This window comes from Rhipicephalus microplus, chromosome 9 (genome assembly GCF_043290135.1).
Source record: "Rhipicephalus microplus isolate Deutch F79 chromosome 9, USDA_Rmic, whole genome shotgun sequence".
Taxonomy (NCBI): domain Eukaryota; kingdom Metazoa; phylum Arthropoda; class Arachnida; order Ixodida; family Ixodidae; genus Rhipicephalus; species Rhipicephalus microplus.
The window spans coordinates 92,971,376-92,985,744 of record NC_134708.1 but is presented as its reverse complement, the minus strand read 5'-3'; positions in this window follow the sequence as shown (position 1 = coordinate 92,985,744).

The window sequence follows — 14,369 nt, the reverse complement described above, 5'->3', positions numbered from 1 at the left end:
GCCATGTTTAATAACACAAGGCCAATTGCACTGACTTAAAACTTAGTGAAATTGGTTGAGAGAATCATCAATACACGAAATATAGAATTTATTACCGTGAGGTCCATTCTAAGCCTCTGGTAAATTGAGTTCAGGGCTGGTTGTTCAATTTGGGATACCCACGTTGCTTTAGAAAGTCGGCTTCAATTAGCTCGGCTACATAACAAATATGCAGCTTCAGTTACCGTAGACATCGCTAAAGCATATGATACCATGGAGCACTGTATTTTGAGAAATCGATTAGAATACCTTGATTTTCCATCATACATAGTAGCGTGGGTTCACCATTTTCTTGCAGACAGGAGATTTTATTGTTTTAAAGATTGGTTTTCATCATTTACTCATACACAAACGGAGGGGAGTACCGCAAGGCTAAGTGCTCTCCCCGGTGATATTTAATTTACTAATGAGCACCACTCCACGTAAACAGAACGTAAAAACATATGTTTATGCAGATGATATCGCGTTTTTTGTAATGGCAGATGACATTCAGACCTTATATGAACGGCTCCAGGCTTACCTTAATATATTGGAGAACAGGCTCAATGGCAACTGCTTTCTTCTTAATCTGAGTAAATTTGCCCTCCTTGTTTTCCCGCTGCAATACCCTGGGCACATTTCTCTGTCTCACCATGATGACGCTATACCACAGGTGGAATCTGTTAAACACCTTGCAGTAATTTATCACATATCGCTTAACTGGCGACCTCATATCCAATATATCGCCGGAAAAGGTGTGCGGTCCAATGGCACATTACCTAGGCTCAGCAATGACCGCATAGGTAAGAGAAGAGACACATTGATTATGATACATCACATGCACGTTCGTCTTATTTTAGAATTTGGTTGCGTAGTTTTCTCTGGAGTTCCATCATACAAGTTGTGGCCTCTAATTCTTCTAGAAAGGAAAACTTTGCGCTTGTGCCTTGATTGATTTGTGGGGTTTAACGTCCCAAAACCACCATATGATTATGAGAGATGCCGTAGTGGAGGGCTGCGGAAATTTTGACCACCTGGGGTTCTTTACCGTGCACCCAAATCTTAGCACACAGGCCTACAAAATTTGCGCCTCCATCGGAATGCAGCCGCTACAGCCGGGAATCGAACCCGCGACCTGCGGGTCAGCAGCCGAGTACCTTAGCCACTAGACCACCGCGTCGGGGTTTGCGCTTTTGCCTTGGCCTGACCAAAATATTTGCTAACAATGTGTTGTATTTTGCATCGAGGGTCCCTCTACATTCTTGTAGAATTTACCGTCTGACTGTTCAGACATTCTTAAGAATTTATGAATCACCATAACGACATTCAAAACAGCCTTTATTTCAATCCCGGAAATATTTTTCGTGCTAGATTGCCGCTATTTCACACCCAACAATTTCTACTTGTGAAAAATTTACTGGAGCCTCTAAACGTACGTATATGCGACATCATGCCGAGTCGTGATAATTCATACCCTGTGGAAATTAAATTTGATGACTTTTTTCCTAATAATCCCAAATTACTTTCCCATAACATTTTGGATGGTTAACTACAAGATCACCTGCGCAGTATGATAACGAACTTTATTATTGCTACAGACGCATCGCGGTGTGACGAAAAGTCAGGGGTTGGTATATTCAGCCCGATTTTAGATTGCATTTCTTCCCTTCGAATACCCGATTTCATACCCGTTTTTATGGCTGAATTTCTAGCAGTAGTGCTCGCGTTATGCAAGTTAGATACAGCAATTACATCAGCTGTGATAATAACAGATTCTCAATCTCTCTGTGCAGCGCTTTCTGTTGGTGCTGACAGTCAAGTAACAAAGGCGTTCCGTGGACTAGTGCCTGCGCATTTGAGAAAAGTACGATTAGTTTGGGTGCCTGGACACCAAAGTTTATTTCTAAACGAAATAGCTGATCTCTTAGCAAAGTCGTCAGTTAGCGAACCGATTATACCGCACCGTCCATCAACCGCTCACGTGACTGCTGCTCGATTCCGCAGACGTACGTTTATGGAAGCCTTTAGAGGTACAGCACAAAGAAACTCTACAGATTATCGCTATTTATTATATCCCTGGTGAAGAGACTTTTGTTGTGCTCGTAAACAACAAGTAGCTATCACAAGGCTGCGTTGCCGGTTACCAAATTTAGATTTCTAACACAGGTCTGCTCAGGCACCTTCGCCACTGTGCGCGTTCTGTGGTGAACTGGAAACAATACATAATTTCTTTTTGAACTGCAGGCGGTTTAACACAATACGAAAAACCCCTTTAGAAATACCTTTACGTGGCATTGGTATGGACTTAACTGTGCCTGTCACTGTTTTTTGGAACTTTCAATGCTGGTTCTCTAATGCGACACTATGCGCGGCCGTCCGGGACTATATTGATGAAACTAATAGGTTGACTAATTAACCTGTTTCAATATCCTAACTTGTCGACAAAATTATATAGGTATAAAATTTAGAATATTGCACTAATCTAAGGATCAATTCGTTTATGTAAATAATTGTAGGCATTACATTAGGCACGACACTTTCCTAGGCTATCGGTAATCTTTCTATTATATCTCCACTATTCCAAATCTGAACAATAATTTTGAAAACCACTCGATTCTAGGTCAATCCCCTATATTGGGTTGGCGCCACAATCAATGGGGGAACAACAACAGCAACAACCTTTCTTGGGTATGGTCTCGACTCTCTTTAGAACGAACCCACTCGCTCTATGGGTAACACTTCTGGTACTTTATTGATCATGCCTTAACGAGTCTTCTGATTCCTCCTGAGGCTTTTGTCATCCGTGTCACTATTACGGACCATTTTCCTGTAGCACTTCACTTTCTTCGCTTGGCTACTCCTAAGAATACTTGCTGCTCCAAGTAAATATTCGACAAGAAAGTTATTACTGATTCAATAGGCGCAATAACCTGGTTCCACGTTACTTCTTGCACTGACCCTGAGACAGCTTGTAGAGAATTTTCTTACCTTATATCTGATAATATAACTACTTCGACCTCAACTGCTTAGTGCCAAAGAAAGCACGCATCACCCCAAAATCCTTGGTTAACAACGAGACTTCTCGCCCGTTTAGAAAAAAAGGCAATCTATAAAGAAAATTCAATAAGAAAGCTTATAAAATGGCTTTGAGGGAACGTTTCAAACAGTACAGCAACATAATAGACCTCATAATAAAAAATCGAAAGGAAATTACGACGAAAGATTAAAAATGCAAGCTGGTAAGGATACGGGAAAGCAGTGGCGTATACTTGATACTCTTCTAAATAAAAATAAAGCTGCTGCTTGTATCACTGAAATATGTCACGACAGAAAGACCTTTCAAACTTACGGTACCATTGCAAACGCTTTGAGCCAGTGCTTTTCCAGTACCAGCGCTAAATACGGCCAATCATGTCTCAACGATAAACGGCGTCCATTGCAATCTTTTTCTTTTTTTTCAACCTACACAGCCGAAGTTCGCAACACTATTGTAAGTTTGAAAACAACTAGCGCTGGATTCGACAACAGATCTGCAAGACACATGAAGGACATTGTTGATGTCATCTTCCATATTTTTGCCCGTATTGATAACTCAACCTTTAAGCACTCTATCTTTCCGTCCGAACTAAAAAAAAGCAAGATAGTACCTGTTCACAAGAAAGGTGATAAGTTAATCATAAATATATATTGGCCCATCGTTATTATTCTTTTTTAGAAAGGTTGATGAAAAATTATATTCCGTCCACCTTACAAAATACCTCGACGAGTTTCAGCTCTTGTTGCCCCCTCAATTTGGTTTTCGTCAAGGTCTTTCCGCCAATCTAACACTAGTTGCTCTTACTGGAAATATTAGAAACGCAATTGGTGGCAGAAAATTCCTTGGATCGGTCTTCATCGACTTCAGTCGAGCCTTTGATTCTATCGGTCATGCCATTTTTTTAAGAGGCTCGCTTCCTTTGGTATGACTGGTCTACCACGAGATTTCATTTCTAGTTACTTGCTAAATCGTACACAAGATTTATTTATTTCAGGCATACTTTCAGGCTCCAAAACCACCAATACAGGGGTCCGACAAGGATCAATATTAGGTCCTTTTCTATTTCTCGCTTACATAAATGACCTGACAGACTGTTTATCCCCTCACACAGGCTCCTTGCTTTACGCAGATGACACCACCATATTTACTGCTCACGACTCCATTTCTGCCCTAACCTCCTAGCTAAACGTCGATCTTCAGAGCGTCATTATTTCGTGCCTAACCACAAGCTTGCTATTCATTCCTACAAGACAAAGTTCGTTATTTTTAGTTCTAGGTTAAAAAACGAGATAATGCACTCCTGGTGTATGTTAATAACTATGAAATATTTCCATCTGACAGATGCACATTGTTTGGTGTAGAACTTGATTCTTTCTTGAACTTCAACCATCATATTGAGTAAAGAAGAAGAAAACCCACCTGCGGTATTCGTGCCCGGCTCGGAGCCCACCAATTTTTAGCACTTCCTGCACTATCTGTTCTCTATTTTGCCTTCCTACATAGTCATTTCAACTACTGTATTGCCTCTTGGGGACTCTTGTGTAAAACCTATCTAAGCCCATTAGCGCATATTTAAAAGGCTTTCCGCATAATACCGCACAGTGATTATCATGCCTATTAAGCTCCACTATTTTCTTCACTAAATATTCTTCCTATTGCAAATATGATCGTCTATAACTTAGCTGTATTCGCCTACCGCCTGGTACACATTCCAGGTGTTTTGTGTATTGTAGGCAATAAAATTGTCCCTTCCTCTAGTACTACATGTTTCTACTATCAAAGCAATATCTTATTGACCAAGGCGCGTACTAATTATGAACTGAAAACAGTGAGCTACTCCGCCATCAAGGTATGGAGCACTCTGCCTTTAGAGACAAAAACCTGCCCCTAATCAAATGCTTTTAAACATTCAGTTCGCCAGTTCGCCCTTCTCTGAATTTTTTTCGTTAAACTTCTGACTTATGTGTAGTTACTGTCGTTGCCTTTTTTGTCGTAATTTTCATGCTTTTATCCATTTATAATACTTTCTTTTTCTTCTGAAATGTTTGGTAGTGTTTATTTCTAGAGATGGTTTTGTTTGCACTGTATTAGCTCCACTTGTTTATTTCGCTTTTCTGTGTATTTCCATGTCAAATATTCTCTATGTTATTGCATACCATAAGGCCTCTTTTATTATTTTGTACGCATATTACCACTTCTTTTACGCGATCCTGCTCCTGTTTTTATTTTTTCTTTGTATATTTTATAACAAAAGGTTTAATGCAGTGTTTTCACTAAGGAACCTCTTTCTGTATACCTTACCTTATATGTAACACCCTACTCAATTACGTTCGATAAACTGAAATTGAAACTGAAACCATAGCAGAGTTCAAGAGTTTACGGTGGCCTACTGGGGTCTCTTTTGCAGCGTTCGCGTTACAAGGGCCAGTGCTCCTGACAGTTTCGAGGAAAGGGACGAGGGCATCCGCAGAAATACCACCGCTGCCACCAAGAAGATAAAGACAAAAATAAATGTGGAAACGATGGACAGCAGGCTTGCCCACCTTCACGAAGCCAGGGCAGCTCTAGTTTCTAGATGAAAGGAGCAGAGGCACAACCATCGGCTGCGGCAAAGGATATCAAAGTTGAACAAAGAAATCGAGCAACATTGCGACACACTGTGCAAACAGCTCTAAGATGAGCTCTGCGAGTCCGTCGACGGTGAAATCAGAAATGGCAAGTCCTGGCACCTTCTGAAGCACCTCTCCGATGAGCACAGCAGTAGGGAAAACCACATACACACTTTAGCCCGTGCCCTTCACGAAGCCACCAAAGAACAGGGGGTTGACAAACTTGTTACCCGATTAGTTTCCAAGTGCCTGCCGGTCAAACGAGAGGACGAAGATTGCGTGTTCCCAGAGTATGGCAGCCCTCCTCTACCTAAACTAGACGAATACTTTTAAAAGACCAAATCAGGAGAGTGATACAAAATGCTCAATTGCAAGTCAGCACCAGGGCCAGACGGGATCACAAACCTGAAAAACCTTGATGACGCATCCATAGAACGCGTAACTGGTTTCATCAATGAGGCATTTAAAACGGTTATGGTTCCTGGGGAACGGAAGCTAGCTAACACAGTACTGATTCGCAAGCCAGGAAAGTTCGCTAGTGTTTAAAATCTTCGCCCCATCTCCTTCATGCCGTGCGTTGTAAGGTGGCAGAACACGCGATTCTCAACAGACTTAACGGCTGCCTGGAGGAAAAAGAGATTAATAAGCACATTGTGATCGGGTTTCGTACCGGCCTTTCAATGCAGGATGCAATGCTGCTCATTAAGCACAGAGTCCTCTATTGATACTCTAGAGATACAAAGACTCTTCTCGGCCTAGACCTAGAGGAAGCCTTTGACAACATTGAGCGCGAATTTATCTTGGAGACTGGGGCAAAACTCAAGCTTGGGCCCAGGCTGTACAACTACATCAAGTCCTTCTTGTCTGAAAGAATAGCGAGGCTGCGCATCGAGAACTTCTCTGAACACGTACCACTCGTACATCAGGCACGCCCCAGGGGTCTGTGGCTTCTCTGGTGCTGTTCAATCTCTGCATGATCACACTGCCGAAAAGACTGGCTAGCATTGACGGCATCGAGCATACCAATCACACCGACGACATAACAATCTGGTTTGTTGGCGGCAACAAAGGCCGGGTGCAAGATGCCCTTCAAGAAGAAATCCCCGAGGTGGAATCATACCTGCGCCAAACAGGACTGAGAAGCTCCTCCACCAAGTTAGAGCTTCTGCTCTATAGAAAACAACGAGGTGGTCGACCTAAGGGATGGAAACCCGTCGAAGAAAGCAATATACACATTTACACATGTGACGGGGAGGAAATCGCGAGAGTAGACACCATCTTGATTGTCGGCATGTTTACTAAAGCGATTGATTGCGGATTGATATGTGGGGTTTAACGTCCCAAAACCACTAATGATTATAAAAAACGCCGTAGTGGAGGGCTCTGCGAATTTCGACCACCAGGAAATATTTAACGTGCACTCATTTCTGAGCACACGCGCCTACAACATTTCCGCCTCGATCAAAAATGCTGCCGTCGCAGCCGAGATTTGATCCCACGACCGGCGGGTCAGCAGCCGAGTGAGTACCTTAGCCACTAGAACCCCGCGGCAGGGCTTACTTAAACGAAAGGTCACAACGGCACCGCTCCGCGGAAGATTGTCACTAAGACTGACAACGCTTTTCGACTCGTCAAAAGATTCTTCGGGAGACATGGAGGCCTTAAGGAAGACAATTTGTAAAGGCTCATCAATGCGTTTGTGCCCTGCCACTTTACCTATACCATTGCCATGCACAACTGGCTTAGGTCGGAGTGAGACAACCTCGTGGTGATTTTCAGAAAGATCGTCCAAAAACCACTGGGGCTTCTCGTACGCACACACACCGAGAACTTGCTTGCGCTCGGTGTGCACAACTCTGCTGCCAAGATAGCGGAAGTGCAGCAGCGCTCGCAGCTGGCTCGATTGTCCACTACGACGGCTGGTCAGTGCATACTTGGCGAGCTAAGTGTTAAACCTATGAAGCTGGAAACGAATAGCGTGCGTTTACCAAAACACATACAAGAAAACGCCAATGTTTCCCCAATATCCCGCAACACTCATCCTGTATACAATGAGAGACGTCGTCGGACAAAGACGACGGCTTCACTGAAGCAACAGGGAAAAGGTGGTGTAAATGCAAGTTTTGTTGACGCTGCAGCATATCGAGACGGCAAGAAGTTCACAGCGGTGGTCGTGGACGAGACGGGATTGACTACGAACTGTGCCACAGTATACACCTACTAAACACAACTAGAAAACCAAGTATTACTACATTGCGAAGCGGGCATTCCCAATGCCACATTCAAAACTCAATAGAGCATCGGCCGCCTTGTTGTGCTTACTTCAAACCCTTTCTTACCCGTCGTTAGCATACCTAAATGCAATTTATCCTCACAAATTCCCCGATGCCGCCTGCGCCATTCACGGGCAGACCACTACATTAGCACACATGCTCTGGAAGTGTGGGTCGCTTGGACTGACTTATAGCAAACCCGAGGGAGATACCCTTCTGTGCAGCCCAAAACTTCATGACCGAATTCTGGCCGTCCAGTGCGCCCGCGACAGGGCCGTCAGGCGAGACCTGCCTGTGACAACATGGGAGTAGCCAGGTGACGCGTGGCGACCTGAGCGTGTGCACTCGACCATTTTAAAGTTGTTGTCACTCACTCACTCAAACGAGCTCGTCTCCTCCATGTTACAGAGCCACCAGAGGCCTCTTTCCCAAAGTGTAAGCAGACTTATTTGGCTCATTGCCAAAGCCGTTATCACGGAGGTGATATATATTTGTTGCAATTGTAGAGAAGAAGAAGATTATGCGCTGCAGGAGGTCACGCCTTTAGCGAGAGGAGCCAAGCGCGAGCGTTTTCCACCGAGGGCTTTGATTCCTGAGTCCGTTGCTGCCGCCCGCTTTCTTCATCAATAGACCTGCTGTGCAAGTACTACTTGTGCCAATAAACCCCGTTTCAGAGTGGTGGAGGTGCGAGGTATTTCAACCTGGAACTCCGCAACAGGAAACTACCTGGCATCCCAGAAATGGCTGAAGAAACCACCCAGCAAGGTACGACCCAGCCTCCGATGGTCATTGTGCCCACTGCGCTATGCGTGCGCGATCTACCTTTTTTTGACGGTACCGATGAGCAAGACGTAGAAGATTGGCTGTAGACATTTGAAAAGGTAGGCGCAAGCAACAAGTGGGACGACACATTGAAGCTGCAATATGTACCCTTCTACCTGAAAGAGGTAGCCAGTCTCTGGTTTAACAACCACCACTCGGAATACGCCACTTGGGGTGCTTTTAAGCTACGCATTACCGATGTATTCGGTCAACCCGAGGTACGCAAGCTCCGTGCCGAACAGCGTCTACGGGGACGCACACAGCTTCACGGGGAAGGCTTCACAAGCTACATCAAGGATGTGCTCGAATTGTGCAAGCGCCTTGACCCTTCAATGATCGAGGCGGACAAGATCAAACACATCTTGAAGGGGATAGACGACGACGCCTTCCAGATGCTGCTGGCCAAGGGCCCCAGTACTGTGTCTGAACTCGCCACTCTTTGCCAGAGCTTCGAGGAATTGCGCAAACAACGGGTCATGACACGGCGGCCAGCGGCTACCGACGAAACTCTCGCGGCATTGACCCTAGTTGGAGACCACAACACAATCATGTCGGAAATCAAACGATATGTGCGCGAGGAGGTGGCCCGACAACTTTCATGTCTGTCGTATCAACCGGCATCAGAACCCTCTTCTGAGCGGCTCGCGCCCACCATCAGACAGGTATTACAGGCGCAGGTCTTTGAGGCACTGCCGCCCATCTCTCAGACAACACCTGTCACCGCGCCATTGACTTACGCTGCTGTTGCTGCTACTCCACCACGACCTCCACTTCGGCCGACTCCCCAGCCTCTAGGAGTACCAACGATGCCAGTTCCAGCAAGACACCAGCGCTATAACGGAAGCCCTTGGCGCACAGTTGACAATCGTCCAATCTCTTATGCATGCGGATATCCAGGTCATGTGGCGCGCTTCTGTTGCCGACGCTTCACAACGGGCCCGGCTGCATCACCGAGGTACTCTGACGACTCTTTCCCGGCCCCGTACAACGCGCAACGAGAAATGCCCCGTCAATACGACCGTCAATTAGTGCAACGCGACCCATCCCCATCCGACCTAGACCACCACCCTGCTACCAACTACCGACCATCCGGTCCCCGTCGCTCATCCTTACCACGCCGCTACCGTTCTCCTTCCCCACTGCGTCGCAGACCAAACCCCGTAGAGACGGAAAACTGACTGCCGCAGCTCCGGAGGCACGAGCTGCGAAGTCGTTGCATTGTAGAAGTCCTCGCTCGTCCCCCACAAACGCTCTGGAACTGTTTGTTGAAGGTCTACGAACCCTTGCGCTTGTTGACACAGGTGCCGCCGTATCTGTGATGAGTCAAAAACTCTGCCGTTCAATACGAAAAGTAACGACGCCGCCTTCTGACGTATTGCTGAATACCGCGAGCACGCAACCCATTCGACCAGTCGGAGCATGTACAGTGAGAGTAATCATTCATGACGTCCTGTACCACATCGAGTTTCTCGTGTTGGCCACTTGTTTCCACGACGTGATACTTGGATGGGATCTTTTGTCACGCCACCATGCTGTAATTGACTGCGCTCGCGCGCAGGTGGAATTTTCTGTGTTTTCTGATTCGCCATCTACTGACAATGAGCTCACTCACCTTGGCAAGCTTCTTGTTGCTTCCGACACAGATGTTCCCCCTCTTAGTGCCATTGTTGTACCCGTCAATCGCACTGAATTGTCTGGCTCTACCGTTGTGTTCTCCCCATCCGACCTTTTCAGTCGCCGCCACGGTACGTCTCTGCCATACGCCGTTCTGCCACCTCACCAAGGTACTTTCAGAATACTCGTTTGCAATCCTAGCTCATGCCCTCTCACCTTAAGAGCTCACGAAACACTGGGCTATGTTCTTCCTGTTGATGACAATGTTATTGTGCCTATTGAGTCCTACGACACTGGCCAGCAACTTCAACTGAACGCTCAACTTCAACTCCTTCTTTTACACGGGATGACTACTCCTCGCATATCTTCGATCGTTCCATCGACAGCAAGCTTCCTCTGGATCAAATGAACCAGTTAATAACCCTTCTGCATGAATACCATGATTCCTTTGACCTTCCTCAAAAGGCACTTAGTCAAACTAACACCGTCTCTCGCACAATCTACACTGGAATGCACCCTCCTTTGCGGCAACGCCCCTACCGCGTATCACCCAAGGAACGAAGTGTAATTGCAGAGCACGTGGACGATATGTTTCAGCGCGGTGTCATCAAGCCATCTTCTATCTCCTGGTCTTAACCTGTTGTGCTAGTGAAGAATAAAGACGGTTCGATAAGATTTTGTGTCGACTACCAGCGACTGAATGAAATTACTCGAAAAGATGTGTACCCTCTTCCCCGCATAGACGACGCTATCGATTGCCTACAAGGTGCCGAGTTCTTTTCTTCGCTGGGCTTACGTTCAGGTTATTGGCAGGTTCCGATGGCAGAGCGTCCGTTACGCCGCATGGCCTATACGAATTCATGGTTATGCCATTCGGTCTGTGCAATGTACCTGCAACATTTGAACGAATGATGGACAGCGTTTTACACAGCCCTAAATGGCAGATATGCTTATGCTACCTTGATGATGTTATCGTATTTTCTCCTGATTTCCCTACCCACGTCGACCGCCTGCGCACAATTCCTCAGTGCCTTACTAAGGCAAACCTCCAGCTTAACCTAAAGAAGTGCCGCTTCGGGGCTCACCAACTTACTATACTTGGTCACGTTTTGTCAAAGGACGGAATTTGCCCCGACCCGGAGGAACTTCGAGCCGTAGCCAACTTTCCGAAGGCGACTTCACTCAAAGAACTTAGGAGCTTCATCGGATTGTGCTCGTATTTTCGCGGTTTCGTCCACAACTTTGCATCAATAATAGCCCCACTTACGCAACTACTGAATGGTCCAGCTAATCTTTCTAACTGGATCCCGGCATGTGACGAAGCCTTCCTTACACTGCGCCGCCTACTTACGTCGCCACCCATTCTACGCCATTACGATTCAAGTGCCCCCACTTAAGTGCACACAGACGCCAGTGGCGTTGGTCTGGGAGCCATACTCGTGCAACGAAAGCCCGGTATTCCGGAGTACGTCATCGCATATGCAAGCCGCGCACTCACGAAAGCGGAAACGAACTACTCCGTAACTGAAAAAGAGTGCCTCGCAATCGTTTGGGCATTGAGCAAGTTTCGTCCTTTCTTGTACAGACAGAGTTTCGACGTTGTGACAGACCACCACGCAGTTTGTTGGTTGGCGTCACTAAAAGATCCTTCAGGTCGCCTTGGACGTTGGGCTCTTCGCGTACAAGAGTTCGACATTCGTGTCGTCTACCACTCAGGACGAAAACACTCTGATGCGGACGCCCTCTCATGATCACCAGTCAGAGCCAGCGCAGACCTGCATTCGGACGCGAACTTTGCCATCGCTCCCATTTCCGTCTCAAGCATGTCGTCTGAACAGCGGAAAGACCCTTGGATAAAATCTCTCCTCAACATTTTTTCCGACTCCTCATCGTCTGCGTACCCACGCGCTCTTCGCCGCCAAGCCACACATTTCGAAATACGGGATGCGCAACTATACCGCAGAAACTACCATGCGGATGGCCGTAAATGGTTCTTAGTTTTACCACGCCACATGCTATCTGATATCTGTGCGTGTTTTCATGCCGACCCACAACATGCTCACGCTGGTGTTTTAAAAACATATCACCGGTGCCGCCAGCGTTAGTACTGGCGTGGAATGTACACTTTTGTACAAAAATACATTCGGTCCTGTTCATTATGCCAAAAACGAAAGACAGCGGTCCATTCACACGGATTATTGCAGCATCTACCGTGTCCGGCGCGCCCTTTCGACCGCGTTGGAATTGACTTATGTGGTCCCCTTTCGTACACTGCCACTGGAAATCGATGGATCATTCTCGCAATCGACCAGGTATGCTGAAACAGCTGCACTACCTACGGCTGGTGCACGTGACGTAGCCAATTTTGTCTTGCGACGCTTTGTACTGCGTCATGGGGCACCACGGGAACTGCTGAGTGATCGAGGGCGTGTCTTTTTATCCGAAGTTGTATGACAACTCCTTCGGGCATGCCGCACGGTGCACCGCACCTCAACAGCCTACCACCCGCAGACCATCGGTCTAACTGAGCGCTTCAAGCGAACGCTAGGAGACATGCTCGCCATGTATGTCCATTCCGATCAATCGAACTGGGATGTTATTCTTCCATTTGTGACTTATGCGTACAACACCGCGACGCAGTCAACCACAGGTTCTCGCCTTTCTTTCTTTTATATGGGCGGGAGCCACGCTCCACCCTTGACACCATTTTGCCGTATCGTCCCGACGTCTCAGTGTTCAACCCTCTCTCTGAAATTGTGAACCACGCTGAAGAGTGTCGTCAGTTGGCCCGATCATTCACCTCGGACAAGCAAGCACTCGAAAAAGACCGCTACGACCGCGACCAGCAAGTCGAGACTTCTGCCGTGGGCTCGCTCATCTGGCTCCGACAGCCCTTGCACCCCCCAGGTCTGTCCTCTAAATTTGGCCTCAAGTTTCACGTTCCTTATCGCGTGGTCGAACGTCGATCTCATGTAACATACGTGATCGAACCAGTCGCGCCATCTACAGACAGGCGACGCCTTGGTCGTGAGACTGTCCACGTGAGTCGTCTCAAGCCCTATCGCGACCCTCTCCTACTTTCATCACCTTGACTTGCCAGGATGGCTCGTCTTCGTCGCCAGGGTATTGTAGAGAGAAAGAAGATTATGCGCCGTAGTGGATCACGCCTTTAGCGAGAGGAACGAAGCGCGAGCGTTTTCCCCCGAGGGCTGTGATTCCTGAGTCCATTGCTGCCGCCCGCTTTCTTCATCAATAGACCTGCTGTGCAAGCACTTCTTGTGCCAATAAACCCCGTTTCACAATGAACTATTTAACAGAATAGAAACCACGATAAATCACTGCTTGGATGTTGCTGAGATTTGAAATATTTATTTGCAATGGACAACAACAGATGGAAGCACTCTTAGAGGTTTATGACTGTTTGCAAAAGTTATGACACTGTAATTTGAAAATCACATTGGTCTCTCCAGATAGCAATAGTAAAGCTGGTGAGATGCCAAAATGAACAGTACTAGCCAAGCGAATATCTATGTCATCTTGGCACATGCAGTGTATTCAAATATCGACTATTTATGGAAAGCGGAATGTAACGCTTCCTGCAGCATTATTTCAGTGTATTTCGGAATGGATCCAGTATTTACCAGGATTTGTTACATTCTCGGTATATCTAGGTCGAGTTCAATAGCAAGCTCAATGGACGCTAGAGATTTCTTGAGAGTTCTGTTCGGTACAACAACGCCAAGTGGGTGTATTGTTAATATGTGAGTGAAGGGAGATAGACCCCGCACAAGGGGTCGGCTAACAAATATAGTGCCGTTGTAGACTCCGTATTCGTTTTCTGTGGTCATATAAATCATGTGGGTAAATGTCGGCCTGTACTGTTTTGTCTCAGCCATGAAATGTATCTAGTTATTCACAGCGTTGTCGTAGATCTCAGCCCCTTCCATGACATTGTTAAAGGTGCTAAGGAGAGGTGGTAATAGCTCCACATTTTTT